A 14,876-nucleotide genomic window follows, 5' to 3' on the forward strand; every position below is an offset into this window, starting at 1 on the left:
TCTCCTACAACTTGCTATTTAGAAATGGGGAACCAATTCTTACTGGTGCATTTGATTTAACTCTTAGAGTTATCATTCCACCTTGGAGAGAAAAGCAGGGTCCATTAGCTTCTGTGCAACTGGTATTGTGATAATGAAGTACAAGCAATGGCCTTGTACCAATCAGCCACTGGTGACTGTAAGAATGATTTAATTCCTGATGTTATTAGCGTCAATCTTATCAAAGAAATCTCATATACACATTAACATTTACTATTTGTTATTTCGTTGAATACTGATTAGTTTGAGAATTTTCATGCTGTTAGGTTTTTGTAATTCTCTGACTTGTTCATGTCCTTTGTTGAATTTTAGGTTGGAATTTTTTTCTTATTAGGTTATATGAGCTCTTTGCACACTATAGTTAGTAATCAATGCAATTTCTGTAACTAATATTTACCCTTAATTTGTCTTAGGTAGAGAATGGTCCTACCTCATTCCTGATGTCTATGTGTGAATTCTACGTGCATGAGATTCCTGGACATATTCTGACCTTGTTATCACTTCTTTTCGAGGGAGAAGCAGCATCATGATCCAATTGCTGAGTTTGGGAGCAAAATCTGTGCATACACAGCTCAGTACCCTTTTCAAGTGTTTTCTAATTTGAGAGCAAACTTCCCCCCAGTGAGACAAGAGGGACAAGTTCTATTCTGCTTTCTCATGTCGTAAGTTCAACAGGCGCAGACCCCAAACGTGAAGGCTTGGGTTGCTCCAAGGCTGCCTGTGAGTTGACGGGTACATAAACCTAACTCAGGGGCTCTATGGTAGCAAACTCACCCGTCTGTCACTGTTCGGCAACATTCTCCAACATAAGCTTGATAATAATAAAGGTGATATTTTGGCCTCTGTCTATTGACTTATCTCTTTTATATTTCAATTGGTTCAGAAGTTGGACGGGGGAGACAGATACTATTTATTGAATCTTTGAATTCCAGTAATTTGTTTCTTAATGATGTGGTTTTTTAAATAATATAAAATAGTTCAATTTTTGTAAAGTCAAATTTATTGCTGCTTTCCTTTATTCCTTACATTGCTTTTATTCTTAGAAAATCTATCCCCATGCTAAGATCATTCAGATTTATCTATATTTTCATCCAGCTCTTATGTACTTTGGCTTTTTGTTATTTAAATCTATTTGAAATTAGCTTATGAACATGATGTAAAGTGAAGATTTCTTTTCCAAATAATTAAGAAAACACCTTGGCACACCTTTTTTGAATAATCCTTATTAGGCACAAAATTGTAATAACCTTCTCATTTACTACCAAATATGTACACGTGGCTTCACCGACAGCACCATCAGGATCTGGGACCTGCAGGACCAGGGCGTGGTCAGGGCCCTGCCGTGTCACCCTAACGAAACCAAGACCATCGTTGTCAAAGACCAGAACATCCAGACGTGACAGTCTGGACTCCTGCCAGCGGCGCTGAGACCCAGGGACAGCCGGGAGCCCCAGGAATACCAATTCATGTCTCAGATAATGAGCCTGTACCCCCGCCTCCGAGAGGACCGGGTACTGGTGGGCACAGCCAATAGCCAGCGGTAGCTGCAGCACATCTGTGGGAGCCCGAAGTACACGGTGGGGTGTAAGGATAGCACCATCCTTCGTCTCAACTTCTCTTCCCTCCGCCAGGGGTGGGTGAGTGTTGGGATGGACCACCTGGTTAGCATCTACTGCATGCCCATGGTGACCAAGGTGTCCCAGGCACCCGAGACCTCCTCCATCGTGTGCTGGGATGTGTCCCCCACAGCTGCCTGATGGTTACTGGGGTCCAGGGGCTGCTCCTGATGTACCAGATCACGTACTGAGGGGCTTGCCCCTGTTGTCCCGACGCCGGCTCCTTTTTTTTGGTCCTTTTTTTCCCCCAGGGATGGGGGGCAGGTGGTAGTGGTGTTGTGTGGTGTGGGGATGCTGAGTTTCTTTGGCATTACAAGACTGGACTGGTGATCTTTGCCACATGCAGTAAAGCAACTGAGGGAAACAATAACCCCACCACCACATATAGATGTTATGTATATATGCATATATACATGTATCTGTGTGTTTACATACATATTACATATACACACAGTCATGTCTCTGGACTGTCAATTATATACCATTGATTCTTTTGCCAAAGTTCTATTTTTCAGTTACGATGGCTTCATATTTTTTTTTTGATCAGGTAAGGGAGGTTTTACCTCGCACAATCCATCGTATGAATACATGTTATAATAAAATACCATTTTTGGCTATCAAGTTTTGCAAGCAAACGTTAATTAATTTTCTGCAATAAACTTTTATTATTTTGTAAGTGTGATCTCTACACATTGTGCATGCCTGTGAGTCAGGCACGGACTGGACCGTGGCCTGTGCTCCCAGCTGGCCTGCCGCACGACCGAGAATGGTCTCCACCAGTCACAAATTACATCTGTTTGTGCCTCTATTTGTTAGACAATCTGGCACCAGGAACAGCTGAGAGGAAAGATTTGAAAACAGCTTGCTTGACTGATGTGTCTAGAGTTATCTCTAAATCCAAATAAAATGTTAAGTGCTATCAAGAAATCATAAATCAGGCATGTCTCTCTTTGAGCCATGAGAAGATCTTGCTACAGCTTTTATGACACCCATTTGTGAGGGACTGGCTTGCATTCAAAGACAGAATTTAGATCTGCTTGTTCCACACAATTAATTAGGTTGCATTTTTAACCTGATTGAGCTGCAAGGTGTAGCACAGGGCCTAGCATTTAAGTCATGGTGACGAAAACTATTGCAACTAGGATTGTCAGCCAGGTAAGAGGAATATAGCACCTACTAAGAGTGCAGAACGTGCCTGATACCAAAGAACATGTTGGGAGAGCAGCTATGATCCAGGAGATGTGTTTGTGGGTAGTGAGACCTTGATCAGGATGGGCATGAACAATACAGGGTAGCTGAGCAAAACACCAGTAGGACATCACCTTGGGGGAGATCCCAGTACTGAACTTCATGGGTTTATAACAAGAAGTTTTCAAGGGAACCCTCCTACACTGTTGTCCGGAATATAAATTGGTGCAGCCACTATGGAAAACAGTAAGGAGTTTCCTCAAAAAACTAAAACTAGAGTTGCCATATGATCCAGCAATCCTACTCCTGGGCAAATATCCAGACAACACTATAATTTGAAAAGATACATGCACCCCTACGTTCATAGCAGCACTACTTACGATAGTTAAAACGTGGAAACAACCTCGATGTCCATCAACAGATGAATGGATAAAGAAGATGGAATACTATGGAATACTACTCAGCCATAGTATACAATGGAATACTACAATGGAATACTACTCAGCCGCAAAAAAGAACTGAAATAATGCCATTTGCCGTTACATGGATGGACCTAGAGATTATCATATTAAGTGAAGTAAGTCAGAAAGAGAAAGACAAATACCATATGATATCACTTATATGTGGAATCTAAAATATGACACAAATGAACTTATCTACGAAACAGAAACAGAATCACAGATGTAAAGAACAGACTTGCAGTTGCCAAGGCGGGGGCGGGGAGGGGAGGGATGGATTGGGAGTTTGGGATTAGCAGATGTAAGCTATTACATATAGAATGGATAAACAACAAGGTCCTACTGTATAACACAGGGAATTATATTCAGTATCCTGTAATAAACCATAATACAAAAGAATATGAAAAAGAATATAAACATATAACAATCACCTCGCTGTACACCAGAAACACAACATCGTAAATCAACTATACTTCAATAAAAAAAAGTTTTCACATTTTTACATTTGTGAAAACCCTAAAGGTCACGTGAGGGTGCAAATGGACCTCTTCTCCAGGCAAAGCTTTGTTTTAAGAAAAAAATTTCCTAACTGTTGTATTAGATGCCATCAGTTAACGCCAGCTCGGCCTAATTTAGGCAGAAAAGTAATTACTGGAAGAATATTGTGAAGCTCACAGAATCAACAGAAAGGCTAGTGAACCGAACTTGAAAAATGGGTAAAAACCAAGGAAAGTTAGGCAGGATGCACTACGTCAAGGCCATGCCCCAGGAGCAGTTGGGCTCTGGTGACGTCTTGGCACCAGCACCTCTACCCTCAACCATGGCTGCCCTGCGCCATGTCAGTGAATGAATTCTCACGTGACTTTGGCTTTTGCTGACTCACTTAAGACTGGAAGTAGTGGTCAGGAACATCTGATTGGCTGATCCTGGTTGTGTGCCCACCCGGGTTTGGAGGCAAGTGGGGGAGAATCTGGAAACTTGGGCTTCTTTATGTAAGGCTGGGCCTTGACTCCTTAGCAAGACTGTTGAGACTGGGAGGGGAGGGAGTCTGGGTGTTGGGTAGCGAAACAAAACAACAACAAAAAAAACCCCCACAAACACAAATATAATATATCAGCAATGGATTTCTATACCCGAAATTTCAACATTTTGAATATTTGTTACTTATAAAAATCTGTTTCTGTTTTCTGCAATAATTTGTTTTTAAAAGTCTAATGCTTAAGGTCTGTTTTTTTCCCACTTTTTGTGAAAGGAATATTTTTTCTTTACCCTTTCTTTTGATAGGGTCCTGGTATATCTCCCCAGTAATAGGGTGCTTACAGCGCCCCCTGGATCTCCCTAAACGTCACTTGGGTCTTCATAAGGAAGGCTGGTCTCCAGCTCCTTGATCCAGTAGCCCAAACTGAGTGCAGAGGGACCTAGGGCATTGGGCAGCCTTGGCAGGTAAGTCTCATTTCTGAAGTAAATCTCATCTGTCTCTCTCAAAACTTACATGCCAGATACCACATCTTTCCTGGAGCAGCATAAGCCACGGAAACCTGATGTAAATGTGCCACCTACAGAAGACTGTTCCCCACCTCCACCTACCCCCATTTTAGCACTCTGAACAGTTAGCGGCCTGGGCTTAGGCAAAAGTTTTCCAATATCACCTTTGCCAGCAGCCAGTGGCTTGACAAAGCCATCCAGGGCTCAGACCTCTCAGCTTAACTACTCTCAAATCTGGCTGGATTCCCCCAAGGCACTTATACCAGTGAATCTGGCGAGGAGCAGCTGCCCAAGACCCTCGAGGAGGAGGGTTTTCTTATGATCTGATGGTTCATTTCCAACTCAAGCCCTAGACCATATAAACTAATGTATATTTATGGCATTCACAATTTCTTCTTAATTTTTGAAAGCCTCTAATTTCTAAGGCAAGAGTTTGCAAGTCAATCCTGATTAACCTTCTTTAAGCAGATCCCATGTGCCCTGTAATGAAAAGAAATTCTAGCATTTGGATGGTACCCTTCCCTGGTTTCCTATATGAATGTAGCTGTTTCTCCATTTCTTGGCTGATTTCACTAGCCACTGGGAAGAGAAATATTAAACATCTGTTGTCAAGTAGCTACCTTCCCACAGATGGCAACGAGATCTGCGTTTGTTCTTTTTATATTTTATTTCACCTCTTCCTTTGAGTTCCTGTCTCATTGCTTTCTCTTGGCATTCATAAAAAGGTATGAGGCAAAAATGAATTAGGCGAGAAAAGAGGTAGCACATTTCTCTCATACCCCACACATCGTGGACAGGTGGTTTCCCTTGGGCTCTACTTCTCTCCCTGCTCTCACATTTACCTAGTTAACAGTGGCTCAGCTCAAATGCTCTCCGCTCTGTGGCGGTCATCTCAGACCGGCCTCACCATTGCAGGACCCACATCAGCACCCAGAGTGCCCCCCCCACAGGGCTCTAAACATGCCTCTCTCACACCTATTGTACTCTTCCATCATTGTCCATGCACTCACAGCATCTCCCTAGCCAGACTGTGAACTCCCTGATAGTTACCCGTCACTGGATCCCCAAGGTCAAGTTGAGTTTGTGAAATGAATGAACAGGTTTGGGAAAGAGATAGAAAAGACAAGAAGAAAACTTTTCTTAGAACCTCTAGGTTGTTCCTAAAGTGGTAACATCTAAGATCTCTCACACTTTGTTCAACCAATTTGGGAGGACAAATGTGAAGAAAGAGCTAGATTACGGGGCTGATAACCATTTCTGTTTATTCTGCTAAAAGCATAGTGCGTGTGTTAGAGGCTAACAATGTAAATAATTACTAACAGCAAATAAAGTATATAAACATAGCTTTGGATAACAGTTTCTATATAATTCCCATTTCTTTATAATGAATGCCCTATTCTGCATTTATTATTAGAAAAACGAATTGTCCACTGTGGAAGAGCTACCCATCACCCTCACAGCTCCTAAGCAATATACAATCTCGTCTTTTATGGCTCTCAGCTGCACCCTGCCTGGAAGATGCTTTAGACGTGAGCCAACTTTTGACGTCTAACAAATGCCCAGTAAAAGACACTTCGAATTCCAGTTGGACTGAACTTGCCCTTGCTCCAGAGGGCACATAAATGAATAAATACATCGTGCACACACATATGCGCGCACGCAATCCTCAGAGCAGCTGTGTTATATTATAAGTTGGAGGCCTTTTGTTAGTTCAGATGTTTCAGGTCTGTAAAAGCACTCTGGAGAAGAAATAAATATTATGAGTAAGTCTCGTTTCCAGGCTTATAGTGGAGAAACACTTACTAGCACGGTTTACTACAGCTTTATACTCAAACAATCTCGTAAAAGAATACCAGCATTACTCACTCAGCACATGACTGCTAAGACAAGATGGTGTTTGTTTTATTCTCTAAATATTCAAAACATGATTTCATTCAGACCATTTCCCAGATGGATTTTCTTTTCAGTAAAACTAATCAGGATAATCATGGATCATGGACCCACTTTCTTCTTTTTTTTTTCTTAAAGCATTCATCTTTCTTTTACTTTACCAAATATTGAATATTAACAAAACTTCACAATGAGAGAGACAAGATATATACATTTGAATTGTCAAAGGAGAGGCAGGAAGCTGGGCAGGAACTCAACGTGGACTCTAGATCATTCCATTTGAGGTTTTGGGCTTTTGCTGTGAAGGCTCAGGGTCTGAGGCTGACAAATTAGGCAACAAGAGGAGAATGTACTGAAGGCTGATATAAATGTGAATTTATTAATTTACAAGGAGAAAGGACTCTCATAATAACCAAAATACTATAAGTCTGCCTATCAGTGCACTCTCTTCTTATCATTAAACTCTACGTGAAGCCAAATTATAACAAGATTGTTTAGTGAACATAAAGTCAGAACAAAGGGACAGGGGGAAGTTGATTTTTAATGGCAATGAGAGCCTGATATGTCCATATCCCTATGAGGTCTTGTTAAGGGGATTAGAAACACTCTGCCATGCTCTTCCCAAAGCCTGGTACATTCTTCCCCCATTCTTCATTAACTTTTACTAATCCATCTAATCGTAGCTTAATTATCACTTTCTTAGAGAGACCTTTTCTGGTCTTCTTATCTAAGAAAGGGTCCCCACTGTACACTCCAGAGCACTCTGTAATTTCTCTTTATAGCACTTACCTCGATTTGTACTTATATACTTATTTGTTGCTTCAAGTCCTGTCTACCTGCAGACTCTAAGTTCCAGGAGAGCGGGCATCATGTTTGTTTTGAGTCCCACCAGGTTTTCAGTACCAACCACAGCACCTGGCACCTCTGCAAGCATTCAGTACATATTTGTTAAATGAATGTTCATCCAGAAGCTGCCTGGAGTAGTGGCTAAGAGCACAGGTGCTGGATTCAGGCTCCCCAGATTGAAATTCTGGCTCTGCCTCTTAATAACTATGGGAGCCTGAGCAAATTACAGAATAAGATCCCTTATCTTACGATAAGGGAGGACACTGATAGTGCCTGCCTCACAGCATTCTAATGAGGATTAAATAAGATAATAGATGGAAAATACTTGAAACACTGACTGGCACAGTAATCACTCAAGCAGAGTTAGATCTTAATAGTTTCTTTCAAAGCATAATTCCAAGAAAAATTGAAAGCCTGATTGCTAAAACTCAATTTCCCTGGGAATTATTAGGATGAGTACCAGCAATACTAATCTCTGAAGATATTTATTTATGTTCCCATGGTTGAGCAGACCATCTTTTTGATTAAAAAATCCTTTATTATTAAATATGTGGATATATTGAAACAAGTCATACTCAAGCCCTTCCAGCCTAGGATTCACTTTATCTTCTCATGATGTTTTGTGTCTATGTACTGATCCACTGTGCATGGGCGACAGAGCTTAACTCTAATGGCAGCTGTATTATCCTCATTTCTGAGTTTTTGGGAGGGCCACCTCTGTAACAATGAATTAGGGACAATACTCAAGGTGGATATTTTATAAAATTTAGTAAGGAAAGAAGAAGAACACAATAAACACACAAAATTCTGTAAGAACAGAGGTAATCATTATTGTATTCATTTGTTTTAAACGCTTTACTGATAAACACTATGGGGCATGCACCATATTTGTAATGAATTAGCATTGCAGTTTTTGCCCCCCTGCCGCCCCCCGTGGGTTTCACTTGGGTGCTTATGGGTAAGCGCCTGGACACTAAGAGAAAAGTTACATAACCTCAAGCTGTCAATCAACTTGTCAGTCAAATGACACAGGACACAGGGAGGGGCCACCACTCTAAAAAAAAACCCAACCCTACCCCACTGCAGGGATGCTTCTGGTTTCCAACAGCCCGTTCTCATCCTTTCTCGGGACTGTACTTTTGCTCTGCTTAATAAAACTCTGGCTGCTTAAAAATGCTCTATGCCTCTCAACTGAATTCTTTCCCTCAAGAGGGCAAGAACTGAGGAAACGGCCGATCCACCAGTGATAGACAGATAAGAAATAAATCCATATACATATAGTCAACTATAATTTTTGAGAAAGGAGACATGAAAACACAATGAGGGAAGGATAGTTTCTTCAATAAATGGTGTTGGGAAAACTGGATATTCCCATGCAAGAGAATGAAATTAGACATCTGTCTTACAACATACACAGAAATCAACCCAAAGTGGAGTAAGACTTAAATGAATGACCTGAAACGGTAAAACTTGTAGAGGAAAACATGGGAGAAAATCTCCTTGACATCCATCTTGACAGTGATTTTTTAGATTTGACACCAAAAGTAAAGGCAATAAAAGCAAAAATAAATAAGTGGGACTACATCAAACTAAAAAGCTTCTGCACAGCAAAGGAAACCAACAACAAAATGAGAAGGCAACCTACTGAATGGGAGAAAATATTTGCAAATCATATATCTGATAAGGGGTTAATATCCAAAATATATCAAGAACTCATACAACTCAGTAAAAACAAACAAACGGGGCTTCCCTGGTGGCATAGTGGTTAAGAATCTGCCTGCCAATGTAGGGGACACGGGTTCGAGCCCTGGTCTGGGAAGATCCCACATGCCGCGGAGCAACTAAGCCCATGCGCTATAACTACTAAGCCTGCGCTCTAGAGCCCGCGCGCCACAACTACTGAAGCCCATGCGCCTAGAGCCCATGCTCCGCAACAAGAGAAGCCGCCGCAATGAGAAGCCCATGCACCCCAACAAAGAGTAGCCCCCGCTCGCCGCAACTAGAGAAAGCCCGCACACAGCAACAAAGACCCAATGCAGCCAAAGACAAATAAAATAAATTAAAAAAAAAAAACCAACAAATTGAAAAATTGGAGGAGGAACTGAGTAGACATTTTTCCAAAGAAGACATACAAATGGCAAACAGGTACATAAAAATGTGCTCAACATCACTAGTCATCTGGGAAATGCAAATCAAAACCACAATCAGATATCACCTCCCACCTATTAAAATGGCTATCAGCCAAAACCAAGCAATAGCAAGTTCTGACAAGGATGTGGAGAAAACAGAACCATTTTTCACCGTTGGTAAGAATATAAATTGGTGCAGCCACTGTGGAGGTTCCTCAAAATATTCAAAATAGAACTACCTTATGATCCAGCAATCCCACTTCTGGGTATTTACCCAAAAGAAATGAAATCATAATCTCAGAGAAATATCTGTACTCCCATGTTCATCGCAGCATTATTCAAAATAGTCAACATATGGAAACAATTTAAGTATCCATTAACAGATGAATCGATAAAGAAAATGTGGTATACACGTACAATGGAACATTATTCAGCCTTAAAAGAAGAAGGAATCCTTGCCAGCATTTGGTGCTGTCAGTGTCCAGGACTTTGGACATTTTAATAGGTGTGTAGTGGCATCTCACTGTTGTTTTAACTTGCATTTCTCTGAAAACATATTATGTAAAACAGATTATTCATATGCTTAATTTGCCATCTGTGTATCCTCTTTGCTGAGGTGTCTGTTAGGGTCTTTGGCCCACTTTTGGATTGGGTTGTTTGTTTTCTTGGCATTGAGTTTTAGGAGCTCTTTGTGTATTTTGGGTAGCAGTTCTTTGTCAGATGTGTCCTATGCAAATATTTTCTAACACTTTGTGGCTTGTCTTCTCATTATCTTGACATTGTCTTTTTTTTTTTTAGGTAGTGAAATTAGAGGAAGCTTTATTATTTATAGTATTCTTCCATTAATCTATTTTACACCATGCTAATTGTAAAATAATTTGCACTCATTTTTTGAAATATGTGAACATTAATGTTCATCATTTATACATTTCATTGTACCTGGAATATAGAATTAGTAAACTAGAAAAGAGAACTGGTACAATGCTTGTTCATCCTATTTGGAGAATAAAGCTGGGGAAAGGAATTAACAATTATGAATGCTAGTTTATTATGAGCTAGATATTGCCCTTGTTCACAAAATACATCATCCCCTTTTAACTTCATCACTCCATGAGAAAGTTTCATTACCATCTTTTTTTTAAGACTATTTTTTAGAGCAGTTTGTGGTTTACATCAAAATTGAGAAGAAGGTAAAGAGATTTTCCAAATACCTTCTGTCCCTACATGTGCATAACTTCCATTATCAACATCACTCAACAGAATGATACATTCTTTAACAAGGATGAATCGATACTGACGAATCATAATCACCCAAAGTCCGCAGTTTACCTTAGGGTTCACTCTTGGTGCTGTGGACCAAGGATTTGGACAAATGTATAATGACATGTATCCATCATTATAATATAATACATAATATTTTCACTAAAAAACATTGTCTTTTGCAGAGCAGGCTTTAATTTTAATAAATTCCAGCTTGTCAATTAAAAAAAAAAAGAAGGAAATAGAGCCATTTTTGACAACCTGGATGAACCTGGAGGACATTACGGTAAGCCAAGTAAGTGAGACAGAGAAAGACAAACACTGTATTTGTGGGGGTGGAAAAAATGGGGAGAGGTTGGTAAAACAGTACAAACTTTTAGTTATGAGATGAGTAAGTTCCGAGGATCTAATGTACAGCATGATGACCACAGTTAACAATGCTGTATTGCATACTTGAAATGTACTAAGAGAGTAAGTCTTACGTTTTCTCATCGAAAAAAAAAAAAAGGTAACTATGCGAAGGGATGGATACGTTAATTACCTTGGTAGTGGAAATCATTTCACAATGTATACAGATATCAAATCATCACGTTATACATTTTAAATAGATTACAATTTGTCAATTATATCTCAATAAAACTGGAAAAAACCTACAATTTTTCCACTTGAATTATCAATTACAAAGAGGTGTGTTAAAATCTTCCACAATGGTTGAAATGGTTCTATAATGGCTGTGGATTTGCCAATTTCTCATAGTAATTCTATAATTTTTATTATAAATTATAATTATATTTCTATAATTTTATATAAATTATAATTCTATAATTTTTTGCTATATATATTCTTTATATACATATATTAGGTGCATGAAGCTACATATATGATAGTGGGTGAAGAATAGATAGACATCAATGAAACACAATGTACAAATATAAAGCATCTTTCCCGTTACCCCCTCACATATGTGCTCATGGGAGTCCTTAGTAATCAATCATGGCACTCCATTCTGATGCTAAAGTTGTTCCAGAATATGTTTAACATAGTGCTCCGTGCAATCATCTTAGTCACCCTTCAAGGTAATTCCTTTTTGCCTTTCCCTTCCTTACCATCTTATTGTCCTCAAGAATTTAATACACTCAAAAAGATGAGATCTCAGGTAAATGGGATAAATAAGAGATTACTTTTTAATAAATGGAGATTATTATTTATTATCTAATCAATTATTAAATTTAATAAATGGAGATTATTTAATACATGGGTTAGTTAATAAAGAGATTATTTAATAATTGATACTTTAAAAAATAATGTCATATTTCTACTTTCCATGATGCTAAGGAAAATTCTGGGTTGATTGAAAATTTAATATAAAGATAATAAACTCTTAGTTGGTCTAGAAAAGAATGTAGGTTGTTATTATCTTTTCTTGGAATCCAGAGAGCTTTTATAAACATAAAAGCAGGGCCTGGGTAGCGGGCACAAGGAAAAAGTCTGATAGATTTAAGTTTTATAAAAATTTAAAAAAATTTTTTCAGTCATAAAAGGCAAACTGAATAAATGAGGACTAGATCGACAATGCATATAATACTTTAAGTTCTTAATATATACAGATCTTATAAATTAAATAAGAAAAAGACAAACATCTTAGAGGAAAAAGAGACTAAGAACAAGCTCACATAATTTACAATAGAAGAAGTATTAACAGCCAATACACATATTGCAAAAGGTTACATTTCACACATAAAACAACACAAGATACCTATTTTACCCATCAAATTATCACAGACAGAAAGACAAAGATTATATGATTTCACTTACATGTAGAATCTAAAAAACAAATGAACAAACATAACGAAACGGAAACAGAGTCATAGATACAGAGAACAAACAGATGGTTGCCAGAGGGGAGGGGAGTGGGGGGATGAGAAAAATAGGTGAGGGAGATTAAGAGGTACAAACTTCCAGTCACAAAATACATGAGTCATGGGTACGAAATGTACAGTGTGGGGAATACAGTCAACAATAACGTAATATCTTTGTACGGTGACAGATGCTAACTAGAATTAGCTTCGTGATCATCTTGCAATGTATAGAAATAGCGAATCACTTTGTTGTGCACCAGGAACCAATGTAGTGTTGTAGGTCAACTGGTCTTCAAAAACAAACAAGCAAACAAAAAAATCTTATAGAAAAGAAGACCAGATTTGTGCTTACCAGAGGCAGGGGTGGGGGAGAGGGAATTGGATCAAGGTGGTCAAAAGGTACGAACTTCCAGTTATAACATAAATAAGTACTAGGGATGACATGTACAGCATGATTAATATAATTAACACTGCTGTATGTTCTATACGAATGTTGTTAAGACAGTAAATCTTAAGAGTTCTCATCATAAGGAAAAAAAATTGTTTTCCTTTCATTTGTATGAAGTGATGAATGTTGACTAAACTTATTGTGATAATCATTTCATGGTGTACGTAAGTCAAATCATTCTGCTGTACACCTTAAACTTACACAGTGCTGTATGTAAATTATATCTCAACAAAACTGGAAGAAAAAAATTATCATAGATAATTCAAAAATGATATCATGATAGGGTGAAAATTGGTGACACTGGTAAAAATATCGGGAAGGAAATTTGGAAACATATATCAAGGGCTTCATAAATATTCACATACACTCAGTAATTCCGTTCCTATATTTATCTAAAGGTCAGAGGATCACATGAACAAGAATGGATGAGGTGCTGATATTTTACTTCTAAGGTTAGGAATTGGAAATAACTAAAATGGGTGAACGATTGCACAGATGGTATTAATAGTATATCTGTAAGTTAGAATAAAACCCGTAATAATCAATGTTGGTAGAAATGTACACAAAACAATGTGCAGTGTTCTTCAAACTTTAACATATATTCTATGTGTAACATGAAAGAAGTTGAGAAATAAATGTACAAACATGGCAATAATGTCTGTTTGCTAAGTCTGGACACTACTATTAAATGACTGACTACTGTTTTTATTGTTCTTAATGTTTTATGATTGTTTTCTTTTTCTTATTTATTTTTTACTATGAATGGCTAAAAACAGAAAAAGATTTTTAAAAAGAAAATGTCAGCAAACAAAGAGTGCCTAAAAATCACATCAGACTATTGCAGTCTTCAAATATTTCCTAATTCAGAGAAGTACAACTAAAAACAGTTTTATTAGACCACTGACAAAGAAACATCTCAAAAATATTACTCCACTCGCAAAGCTAGAAAATCACAGAAAATGTCTCGTTGAGTATGTACTGTAATAATTTATAAAGCCCTATGTAAACCGCTACTCAAAATCTCCAGAACTTTCCCTAGTCTGCACAGTTCAGTCTGGCCCTTGCCCTGGGCTAACCAAAAGCAACCTGTCCTCTGGCCCATAGGCCACACACATCCAGGCTTTGCAAAAGGGCCAGAGGTATGGCTGGTCTGCCTACCCTAATCCTGGTGATTACCGGGACATTACAAAATAAGACTTATCTGTGGGTTTATATTTTTATTAAATTAAATCCCCTGAGGGTGTCAGAGTTATGCAAAAACCGCATTTACTAATCCTTGCAACAGCTCAAAGAGATCACTGCAAAAACAGGCTGTGAATACACTGACCTTGTCATACTGATTCAGTGTGCAGCGTAATCTTCTGAGCGTTATTTGGTCCTGCTAAGCTGTTGAGGGTCTAAATGAAGCCTTCTCTGTCCCTGAGACGGTATGTCTTTCAAAACTGGAAAATTCTTTCCAGGCCATTTGGACATTAGTACACACTTCCTGAGCCCTTATTTATCCAGCACGTCACTATAAGGGTACTGCGCTGTTTATAGAAAATGCTAGAAGATGTATCTAGCACCTTGTCCAATCTGTTTAAGATGACTGGATTCAACCATATAAAGAAGCACTGTCATAGTCTGTGTGTGCAACTAGCAACTATTGCCAGGCAAGG

The sequence above is a fragment of the Balaenoptera acutorostrata genome, chromosome 6, assembly GCF_949987535.1.
Source record: "Balaenoptera acutorostrata chromosome 6, mBalAcu1.1, whole genome shotgun sequence".
NCBI classification, from domain to species: domain Eukaryota; kingdom Metazoa; phylum Chordata; class Mammalia; order Artiodactyla; family Balaenopteridae; genus Balaenoptera; species Balaenoptera acutorostrata.